The 12475-nt window shown below is 43.9% G+C and overlaps 1 protein-coding gene across 5 annotated transcripts in view; it reads right to left on the bottom strand.

The window, feature by feature from the left end:
• The window catches only part of DPF3 (double PHD fingers 3), a 163642-nt gene that overhangs the window by 75593 nt on the left and 75574 nt on the right, over nt 1-12475 (bottom strand). The gene's annotated exons all lie outside the window — the stretch shown is intronic.

The following is a 12475-nucleotide window of genomic DNA, read 5'->3' as shown; positions in this document are numbered from 1 at the left end:
GTAAAAACATACTTAATATCTCTCAGGTGCAAGGTGATTATGTTTAGTCCAGAGAATGGGAATGACAGACTGAAGACTTCCACCAAGGAAGGTGGTGGGAGATGTAGGGATGTGGGAAGGGATACCATCACACTCTCCATTCTACTCTTAGCAACTCTGTAAAGCTTGCCTTGTAAGATTTCAAACTGGATTTTATGTTAACATTTATTGCTCATTCCTTTATATTATACACCAGAAAAATATCACCTGCTATAAATTTTATAATATTTCACACTACAAAACAATTTCATTTGCTATGTGTCAGGAGAACAATAAACTTGAATAGAAGTTTTTTAAAAAACATATTTTGAATGTAATAATATTCCATAATATCTTTGCTACTTTTTGTTAACGTTTCCTTCTATAAAATAGTACACAGGTTCTGCTATATGGTGATCTAGTAGCCCAGTAACTTTATTGGGCTCTGTCTTGCAGGATGCTGATTACCAAACCTGCAAGTCTGGTCCAACCCAGTACTTTAGATGTGGATTTAATTTTAAGCATGTGACAAGTCCCATTAATTACAAAAGATCACTCATGTTCTTAAAGGTGCTTTACTTGTCTGGGGTTAGACAGCTTGGCATCTTACAAGACTAAGCCCTGGGGACTTGATCCTATAAACCCTTTTTTATATGATTACCAGAGAACTCCCAGGATTACTCACATGAACATACAAAATAGATGCAGTGAATCAGATAAAAGACACCTATTTTCTAGGATCTTGTATCCAGTACTACTCTTGCACAAAAATCCCTTTGCCAATTCAGCTTATTCTTTTTCAGGCATTGGTACAGCTATACTAAGAAAAGTGGCAGGGGGTTTGCCAGCAAAGCTGTTCAGGTTCAGCTCTAGCTGCAAGACTCCTACAGGGCAGGCGACTTCCCAGCTGCCCCTCCCCTTTCCTAGAGAGCTGATGTGCCTTGGGGGAAACAAATCTGCTGGGTTCCAGCATTTCCCCAGGTACTATCCCCTGGTGCTTCCCCAGGGGTTCCCATACCCCTTCTTCCTGACAAGCCTTGAGGGAACCACTTGGGCAACCCACTCCTAGGCCTCCCACGCCTACCTGGGGAGTGCCAAAATACTCTTTCAAAGCCACCTTTTCCCTAAGAAGGGAATCCCATTCTCAGCAAACCTGCACTCCTCTCTTTTTAAGGTTAAATCTATTTATTTAAGAAATAAGTAATCCTAATGGTTACTTACAAACATCAATGTTAACTTCATAGTAAGGGGATAAATCCCACAGCATTTTACCTCTCCAGTAGGAATAATACGTCTCCTAGAAACACGGCATTCACAGTCAGGCCTTGGCAGCTTAAGAGGCACATGCTGAAAAAACTCTTCCCAAAGACGCATCCTAGCAGCCAGATGTAGGTCAAACACACAGTAGCCAAGAAAAGCGAAAGAGCAAAACAATGGGCTGGATAACACAGAAAGGGTGGCGGCATCACAAGTAAGCTCCCTCTCAAGCAGCCCAGGTATTTCAAGCCAATGCCATCTCAGATGCCTGAGCCCTCAAAGCTTTCCTCATGTCTTGCAGATCGAGCCCCAAGAGATGACCTGCAGCCACACTGAAGAGGCTCTGAGGGGTTCATCAGAACTACTCATCCTTTCAATTTAATGGCCTACTGTTGTGATCAAAACATTTTTCCAAATGGCTTGGCTCCAAAGTCATCATAACTCTATTTTCACAAATATACTAAATACAGCTGAGACTACACACCAGTGGAAAAGTCACCTCTAAGTGCCTGCATTGCTTTTGAAATTACAGCAGCCTTGTGTCTGTGGGTCACTGCACATGCAGCCTACGTTCCCATTGGCAGGGATGAGACCCAGAGAACTCAGAAAGAGATTTAACAGCTTCCAAAATTGCCTTATCTTGTTCACTTTCTACTTCTGCCGTAGCCTGATGACTAGACCCAGAGGGGTCTGGCTTCAATGGGCTTTTGATCAAAACCCAGAGAGGTTCCAAAGCCCGGTGGCTTCTTCTGCAGCTTTCTCCTAATTATGCAAACTGGCTCAACCACACAAGAACTAGGAGTAATCCCAGGTGATTCATACAAGCAACCTTAGCTAACCAACACAGTTCTCCTGGTAAAACTGTGCATATAAAATGCTTGTAGTAACCTGTTCCAGATCCCACAAACGAAAGAGAAACTAACAAAGTTAATCCTGTAAATTCTAGCAGCATGACTACAGAGTTAAGCAGAAGAAACAATGTTTTTGTTTTCTTGACTGTGCTATTTATAGAATATTATTTGCTTTTCTAGAAATGAGTGTGTTTTATTTGCATACCTGCAAAATCATGAAAACTCATTTGGGGGGAAACACAAATTCGCTCACACTCGCTGAGCTGAATTAGTTTAAGAATTTGCAGCTTATGACATGTAACAATAACCAGCAAGAACAGTGCACGATTTGAAAAAGTTAGCACAGCCCCGGCAGCCATGACATGCAGAAGGCCAGCTCATCAGTGGCCAAAATGAAGCAAGAAGAGTTACACTGTGCAAAACTTGAGATATCTTCCTAACATTTACACACTGTACAGCCAGTCTTGCGAAAATTGGCTCAACAATTCACCAATAGCAAGTCTCTATTAGTATATCTGGATGTGTAACAAATTATTTTCCATCACCCTCCTGGTACACATAAGCCCAGGTTTTGCACCAGAATCAGCACACTTTCATAGCAGTTTTGCAAGACTCCATGCTGATGGCCAAAATATTTAGTACTGGTACTTTAAAGGCTTGGCAAGTGGCTTCCTCTACTCATAAAATACCTTTTTATTTAAAGATCTCCCCTACCCTTCCCAAACTCTCTAAAAAGATTTATTAACTCTCTGGTAGGCATTTCTCCGAGACAGACAAGTGAAATCAATGTTTTAGCGCCTCCATTTTACACATTGAGAAGCTGATAGAAAAAGGTATACCATTGTCCAGGTGCTGTGTAGTCCTGTACAGGCACAGGTGATGCAAGTGTGTGATAGTGGGGCAGGGCATTAAGTGTAGAGGTTGGCACCTTTACTGCAGACTGGCAATGGGACAAAGATATTTTACTGCAGGACTTCTACACCATGATTCAATGTCAGTGAATACATGCAGAAAGGGCTGTGTTCTCTGGTATTCTTAGTGCTACATAAGAAAAGGAAAGCAAACATTATCTGGCCAGAGATTTGGACTAGCATAGGTCCCCATTGTAGGAAGAATTTAAAGGTGGTGGATGAGATGGAATGAAGTCTGCTGAAATATGTGTGTAAAATGAAGAAACTGCTTCACAAGGAGGTCCCACACTGATGAGTTTTCTCTTGGTGACAGAAAATCACTTTTTCTAACACCAGTCATAGCTGGATGTTTAAGTGCCATAGAGCAGCAGCTCTTGCCTGTGGTGCCATGTCCTGCTGTGAAGGCAAGATTAGTGGAGAATTGGAACCTATTGTTTTGATTCAGTAGCATTGATGGACTCATCTGTAAACTGCAGGCTTAGCTGGTGAATAAACACCTGCTTAAATTTAGACCAATGTTTAGGTGGATTGCTGGATAAGAAGCCCGAAAGAGAAAGCTCAGCAGAAACCAGTATTTATTTTGGTATAAATAAAAGCTAGAGCTGGGAAATTAATTCCTCCCCACTCCCCCCCCCCCCCCCCCCCCCCCCCCCCTATTTGCATGACAGGTTCCCAGTTTGCTGAGGAAATTGTAGGGAAAAAACATCTGGGGTGTTCAGGGATTCCTACAGCCATGATGACTGTTTCCTTTTTCTTACACACTGAAATTTCCTATGTAGCCCTAAAACCCAAAACCAAACCACAAAAAACAAACCAAAATTCAAGAACTTCCAGCATCCCTGCTCTCAGATTTGTATTCATAATACAAAACTTCATTTTATACTAAAGTGCTACAGAAGTGTGACACGATAGACCAACCTCAGGATTCAGCACGGTCAGCATGCACATGTGCACTGTAACGCATCAAGTAAGAAAAATGAAGTATCACAAAAAGTTAAGTATTTTTTTCTTATTTTACTCGTGAGGTGCCAAAAATAAAGATTGATGGGAATAGGTGAAAATGAGATCTGCTCTAGCTAAACCAGAAACTACAGGATACACGTGGAAATGCTCAGTAAAATTATTTGACATAGGTCATGCAGCTTCTTCAGGTAGGAAGCTCATCATCATCCACACTCCACGACGTTGAGTTGTTTGACATTCCACCTAATGTTTGCTCAACACTTGACCTAAATACACTGCAGGGCTGTTGCTTCGGCACCACCTACCAAAATCGCATCCTGCTTCTAACAAATCATCGTTTAAACACAGGCTATTCCTGCCACTGAGGAAAATCTATGAAAAAACTGACTCAGCGGGCAGGCTCCGCGCCCACGGCCGCAGCCTGACACGCAGCGGGCCCCGCGCCTTTCCGCAGGGTGGCTCCGCGTCGCCCAGGCCCTGCCCGTGCGGAAACACGCTACGCACTGCGCCCTCTGCTGGCGCCGCCGCGCCGCCGCCCGCCTCACGGGCAGGGCCCTCCCCTCCCGCCCCGGCCCGCCCCGGGCCAGCGGCACCGGCAGGTGGAAAAGTAGGAAACAAGATAAAGGGGACAAAAATATCCTAACACCATTGATATTCTGAAGTACTAAATAATATAAAAGGTGAGTAGAGTTATTTTAAAAGCCAAAGTCCTTCAGAAGGCAGTAGTACTTGAATAAAAAGCAGATTTTAAAAAAAACATTTTAATTCCAAAATTTTGGAGGGCAGACACTGCAAGTCCCAGCAGCTGGTAACAGGCTGTTAAACCCCATCGTACATCAGGAATCTAGACCAAGTCATCAGAGAACAAAAGTTGCTTCTGTCTGCTGGCTGTCATGTCATCCCTGCCCCAAATTCAGGTTTCATGACAGAAAACGTTTATAAAAGCCATGAAAAACAATTTAAAAACCCAAACACTAAAATAAGCTCTACACAAAAGTATCTCTGGTAAACTCGCATCTGCAGAAACCTGTGAGAAGAGTTTTCGATTCTCCGAAAGCAAGGGGGGGTCAGCAGAACCGTTACCTTGGACTTGCAGAGGGCCGAGCGTGGCCTGTTGAGGAGCCTGGCTGACAGAGTCCCCTGGGAGGCAGCCCTGAAGGGCCACGGGTGCAGGAAGGCTGGGCATTCCTCATGAAGGGAGTCTTAAAGGGGCAGGGGCAGGGGCAGGCTGTCCCCATGTGCCGAAAGGTGACCGGCCTGGCTCAACAGAGAGCTTTGGCTGGAACTCGGGAAACAAGGAGAGCTTACCATCGCTGGAGGAAGGGGCAGGCAACTCTGGAAGGCAACTTGTGAGGTAACGCAGGGAGAAAATCAGAGAGGCAAAAGCCCAGCTAGAACTTAGGCTGGCCACTGCCGTGAAAGATAACAAAGACATCATAAACAAAAGAAAGGCCAAGGAGAACCTGCATCCTTTATCAGGTGCGGTGGGGAACGCTGCCACGCAGGATGAGGAAAAGGCTGAGGCACTTAATGCTTTCTTTGCCTCAGCCTTTAACAGCAAGAACAGCTTCCCTCTGGGTACCCAGCCCTGAGCTGGAAGGCAGGGACGAGGGGCAGAATGAAGCCCCCACAGTCCAGGAGGAAACAGTTGGGGACCTGCTGCTCCCCTTGGACACAGACAAGCCTATGGGGCCGGACCCAAGAGTACTGGGAGAGCTGGCAGAGGAGCTCACCAAGCCGCTCTCCATCATTTATCAGCAGTCTGGGCTAACTGGGGAGGTCCCAGCAGCCTGGAGGTCAGCCAGTGTGACACCCATCTACAAGAAGGGCAGGAAGGAGGATCCGGGGAACTACAGGCCTGTCACAGCCTGACCTCAGTGCCGGGGAAGGTTGTGGAGCAGGTCATCCTGAGCGCCATCACACAGCACATGCAGGACAACCAGGGGGTCAGGCCCAGCCAGCGTGGGTTTAGGAAAGGCAGGTCCTGCTTGATGAACCTGATCTCCTTCTGTGACAAGATGACCTGCCCAGTGGATGAGGGAAAGGCTGTGGGTGGTGTCTGCCTGGACCTTAGTAAAGCCTTTGGCACCATCTCCCACAGCTTTCCCTGGAGACACTGGCTGCTCACGGCTTGGGCGGGTGCACTCTGCGCTGGGTAAAAAGCTGCTGGACGGCCGGGCCCAAGGAGTGGTGGTGGATGGAGTTACACCCAGCTGGTGCCCGGTCACAAGTGGTGTTCCCAGGGCTCAGTGCTGGGGCCAGCTCTGCTTAGTACCTTTATCGACGATCTGGACGAGGGGATCGAGTGCACCCTCAGCCAGTTTGCAGGCGACACCGAGCTGGGGGGAGTGTTGACCTGCTGGAGGGCAGGCAGGCTCTGCAGGGGCATCCGGACAGGCTGGACCCGTGGGCCGAGGCCGGTTGTACCAGGTTCAACAAGGCTCAGTGCCGGGTCCTGCACGTGGGTCACAGCAGCCCCACACAGCGCTACGGGCTGGGGGCAGAGCGGCTGGAAAGTGCCTGGGGGAAAAGGGCCTGGGGGTGCTGGCTGACGGCCGGCTGAACGTGGGCCAGCAGTGTGCCCAGGTGGCCGAGAACCCAACAGCATCCTGGCTTGTGTCCAAAGCAGTGTGGCCAGCAGGACTAGGGAGTGATTGTCCCCCTGTACTGGGCACTGGTGGGGCTGCACCTCAAATACTGGTTGAGTTTTGAGCCCCTCACTGCAAGAGGGACATTGAGGTGCTGGAGCGTGTCCAGAGAAGGGCAATGAAGCTGGTGAAGGGTCTGGAGCACAAGTCTTATGAGGAACAGCTGAGGGAACTGAGCTGTTTAGTCTGGAGAGAAAGGAAGCTCAGTGGGGACCTTACTGTTCTCTACAACTGCCTGAAAGGAGGCCACAGGCAGGTGTGGGCAGGTCTCTTCTCCCAGATAACTAGTGACGGGACAAGAGGAAAAGGCCTCAAGTTGTGCCAGGTTTAGATTGGGTATCAGGAAAAATTTCTTCACTGAAAGTGTGGTCAAGCGTTGGAACAGGTTGCCCAGGGAGGTGGTGGAATCACCATCCCTGGAAGTATTTAAAAAATGTGTAGATGCGGTGCTTAGGGACATGGTTTTATGTTGGACTTGGCAATCCTGGGTTATCAGTTGGACTAGATGATCTCAAAGGTCTTTTCCAACCCAAATGATTCTGTGATTCTATGATTCTAAGTCTGAACAATCAACACATCGATATTATAGCCTCCTTCAGGAATATTGTATCAAATTCATCTGAACTGTACAGACACACTCTTATCTGGCACCAGAATTACTCTGCCAGTTTTGATCCTAAGACAGTCTTAATGGATCTTAAAGAGGAGCTATAGGCAGGTTTTATAATATAATAGGAACTTACCTTCAATCACAAAGAACTTTCCATATATGTTAAACAGTAAGAAAACTTTTTTGTTAAGAGATGTGCTTTCCTTTACAGTGTTCATAGCAAAACACTGCTGTCTTGTAGTACTGAACAAGAACCAATGTGTGATTGTGTAGAAATTGCTGAAATCAAAAGTGAAACAATTCAATATTAATTGGCTTATCTGAAAAAAATTATAAAAGGAAATTCTCATTAAATCAGTGTTTTGAATTATTTTTAGGCTTTAATACCTTTGAGTGACATTGGACATAGCAATCAAAGAAGAAAAAAATTAAGATGGAACTCGGGAGAACTGAGCTCTTTCTGTGTTCTTGGGATTTCCAGCTCTACCACAAACCTCCAGTTAAACCTTTGAAGAAGTAGTTTATTATCTTTTTTCCTCATTTCTCCATCTTGGAATCGAAGTACTTCCTTTACTATATTTTGTATATTCAGACTGTAAGATCTGCTATAGTATATGACTATAGCAGAGAGTGTAAGAAGCCTTCACAACCCCCATGATGATGATGATGTTACATGCTGCTTGAGTCTCTAGATGCTATCATATATGTAACACTAATACAAATTCTGTCCTTTGCTTTTCAGTTTCATCTTAATTTTTATCTTGATGAAGTGCCCCATCTTAAAGAGCACAGAACTCCACAGGCATGCTGAGCATCTTCCACAAGAGTTGGGGGCACTCATCACTTCACAGAAGAAACACAGTACCTTGTACGATCAGACACAGTCTCAACAAGGTAAATTGAGATGGTTGAAAGAGATAATAGCTTATCTGTAAGGATTCCGTTCATTCATCCACCAGCACACTCACATAGCTATGTCCCTTACATCAGATTAAAAACGTATCAGGCATTGTTTAAGTGGCATCTATAATTCTGTTATCAGTACTTGCCTCAAACAATTCTACCATGGTTCATAATAGCAAATGAAAAATACTTCTGTTCACTTTTACCTCTTTAACAGCTGGTAAAAAATTGCCATTTCTGTAGTTCAGCTGAACACTAGACTGCCCAGAGATAAGTAACAGGACAGACACTAGGCACAGGACACCAGCTCATTCTCACCACAGTAGCAGCACACACAAACTCTACTCTGCACCCTCCAAGGAGGTGAGAAGGCTGCCTGCTGTGAGACCTCACTGTTGGCTTTCAGCCCAAAACCAAAAGACAGCAGTCAACTGAGACAAAAGCTTTCCAGTCAGATTTTTTACACTTACATAGCACACAAAATAAAAGATCTGTGTGCATGTATGTACATATCTATATTTAGCCATCTTGTATAACTGAAGCTTTACAACTACCAGTTTAAATTCCACCAGGGTTTTTGGCCGTACAGACCCTACCTGTTATCATCTGCATAGCCGCAAAGCTTAGGTAATACCTGTCAGCAGGGTTTACTGTAGGTAGTACCTCTTCCACAATATTAACACCTGACCCAACACAGAATTATGATACCACCCAGCACCATAAAATCACTAAGTATATAGGACAAGAAGCAATTAAGATCTCAAGGGGCCCTGGGTGTCATCAGGGATCTCTCTTCCATTTCTAACCCTCATCATCTAGCTGGTCTGATATTACTGAGGGCCAGAACCCTACTCCTTGCCTTCATGGCACCTGCAGTAGTGGTGGTAGGAGAGTTGGAAATTCTCCTTCTCCCGTTTCTCTGGAAGAACAGGCTACCCAGCCCAGTCTAAGCCTCTCCCTTATCCACTCACAGACTCACAGAACTCCCACACACAGGAGTGCTCTTACTGAGCAGAACAGCCAGCTGAGGAGTGTGGAAGCACGATCTGCTTCCAGCCCTCCCACTGCTCCATGCTGAAGTGCCATGCAAATACCAGTGCTCAGCTCTGCAGAGAATCAGGTTTGCCCATACTTGGTTGAACAGAAGTCTAGTTTCATGAATACTGTGAGAGTATCAACATCTAGTAACTGTAACACTCTGTACCTAGAAAATCACAGTATTAGCAACATGTGAATATATTGCCCATGACCAGGAATTTGTTTCAAATCTATACCACTGTTCATAGCAGTCTTGACTGCTACACTATAGCGACTGATGTAACAGCTCATATCCATTACAGCAATGAAAACTTGGCTGCACTTGAGCCATAAGGCTTGGTTCTCATGGTATGAACATACCACTAGAAGATGAAGGCCAGCCCATGTGAAGGTAAATGTCAGGAATACTTAGTGTAATTCCTAAAGGTTTGGTAATAATATTGACTGAAGCAATTATCACAAGTAAGTTTTGGCAATACTTTATTTCTACCACATTGGATAGGCTATTGGATAGGATGGAGGATGCTTAGAAATAGTATTAATAAGAACACTGCTAGATCCTTGAGCAAACAACTTTACCAGGGCCATCCATGCACGTAACTTTGAGTACAGTGGCAGAGGAAAATATACATCTAAAGTCTGCATCAGCAACACCTATTACAGTGTTCTGATCTTTACAACTTTGCTGTAACTACTCTTAAAACCAAACATCCCCACTTTAAACCAAATAAAAGCAACAGACCAGGGCAATAAAGGCACCATGTTCTATTAAGAAGCAAGCAGCAATTGACCCCAAGAAAAACATTTCAGTGCATTTTCATTTTACAAAAAGGAGACTGTTGGAGCATGATTTTCTTCTTCATTAGGTTTTTGTATTACCAAATATGAAACTCTCACTCACCGAGTTGTGTCATGTACTACCTAAACCTACAAGGTACCAACGCTGCAAAAGTAGGCTGTAACTATAAATACTGTATTATTAGTAAATGATTTATTATACCCTTGAACTGCTAGCAAGACAGTAGTTTTATTCTACTTACTGACCAGCTCATGACCAGCAATGACTTACATAAACCTAGGATTTTTGTTTCAGTATCTCCTGAATTGTGCAGAAGTTTTGGTCTTTTGGATACAACTTACCACTACAATGATCCAAAAGCCCAGCTGGAATCCAAGCAAGTATTCACACCCCTGGTGCCAATCCCACTGACTGATGGATTGGTAGCTTCTAATGCTAAGATCCCCTTCTGTGTTTGTTACAGTGGTAGTCTTATAAGAACTACTTCTAAACAGTTAACAAATGTAAAACATAATAAAACTAAGGTTTAGCACTAATGTGATGTTGTAGAATTGCATTGCTTGCATATAACATAACCAACTCAACAGCCTACTATATAAAAATCCTATATACTCACACATTAACTCAGCACAAGTACTCTCCAGCTGCTGAGAACACCTCTAAGCCATGACTAGGACATCCAAGCCCTAAGTGGAATGAAACTATGGAACATTTAGATTAGATTTCTTCCAAATTTATTTTAGATGTCCTACAGTTGTCATCTCTGTGTTTTTTAGGGCATCTTAAATTGCCACATCTTCAACTCACACAGTCATCTAACATTTAACTGAGGAATAAAGGCATCAGTCAGTATAAGGTAGCTTCCTAGGTTCAGCATTAGGTTTTATTATAGTGTCCCCCTCCAAAACGTACAGTATTTCTGCTGTTGATGTTGAAAATAAATTACACTTTTTCTTGAATTGTCAAAAGCTACCTTTAAATGGAGAGCCAACGTTTTCCATAGGCTTTATACTTTCAAATCAGAGAAGGGAAAAATCCCATTTTTGGCTAGTGAATCTATTCTGGATATGCACAGATGGAGTGAAATTATTTTGTGGTGTAACTGATAAGGAAAGTTAATCACTAGATAGAAATTGATTGGAAAATAGATTTAAATGGCAGAGCAATATAACTTGCCTTATTTGGCTGCCACTGGCAATGCAACAAAAGTAGCACTCCTGAGATGCAGAAGAGATGTTTATGGCAGGGAAAACAACACAGAGGCAGACATGCTGAGGTCTCTTTATCTGATAACTTTGTAGTAATTGCCTTTCATGCCCTGTGGCATGTAGGATGCACTAATTTGGCATTCAGTGAGTACAGCAGAGAAGCATAATGCAAACAAAGAAGAGTCAAACTCTACACTACTACTTTACCTTACTAAAATTACCAAGGCACAGCAGTGTTTGTATCACCACAAAGTCTGAGACAGACATTGTTATGGGCCATCATCCCCTTCCTAGAGTCCACTCTCATTCCCATCAGTGCACCTGACTGATTCCACCAGTTCTTTCCGCACAGCAGCGGCTCTGCTGTGAGGTCTGGTTCTATTTGCTGGCTGAGATTTTGTCCTTGGTTTGAACCTCAAGTGAGTGGTTACAGGCATTTCTTCCTCTTATCCAACTGTCTGCTCACATCTCCTACACTGAAGGTAGGGAGCCTTCAAAAACCATTTCTACCAAAATCAACATAAATTTTGCCTCTGATTTTACTGGGTTTAGATCTCGTGTCTATCACCCCTTCCTCTCTCTTTGCCAACTACTGCATAGAAGCAAAGTCATCAGTATTGCTGAGCATAGCTCAGTTCCCAGACGCCTTCTTCTGTCAAACAGGTTTTTTAAATATTCTTAATTTACATTTTGGGGTTTTCTCCTGTACTTTTTATACTGGCAGTGTCTCGCCTCTTAAAAACCACATACAGCTGTGAGTATGTGTATTCCCTCTTTCTCATAATAGCTGACCCAAAGACCACAAGCCTTTATTACTAACTGCAGGGAAGAATGCATAACAGTGTGCTCTACCTGACACCGCTGTAGCTCCTCCACATCTGCTTTACAGTCCCTCATTCAGCATCCAGACTCATTTCACATAGTTTAATTGTGGAGGAAGAGTACCAAGGACAATAAGAGTGAAAGAATAATGGACTAAGGTATACATACAGGCATACACTCATATACAAATGTGTCATATGCTCACTAATTTTTATTATTTGCTGTTTGTAATCTGGTCACACCCCTGGTCCCTAGTCCCATTATGAAAAATATTATCAGTGTACTGTTCCACACACACAGCCATCTTTTTCACAAAGATTAGGCAGCAGATGTCAGAGTGAGATTTTGTATTAATAACAAACTGAGGAAATAATTAGTAATACATTGATCCTTTACATCCTTATGAATTTTCTAATAGAGGCCAGGATTCAACCCTACAGAAGGTAA

Source organism: Falco naumanni, chromosome 7, assembly GCF_017639655.2.
Source record: "Falco naumanni isolate bFalNau1 chromosome 7, bFalNau1.pat, whole genome shotgun sequence".
Classification (NCBI taxonomy): Eukaryota; Metazoa; Chordata; class Aves; order Falconiformes; family Falconidae; genus Falco; species Falco naumanni.
This window is presented reverse-complemented; position numbering and strand designations above follow the sequence as displayed.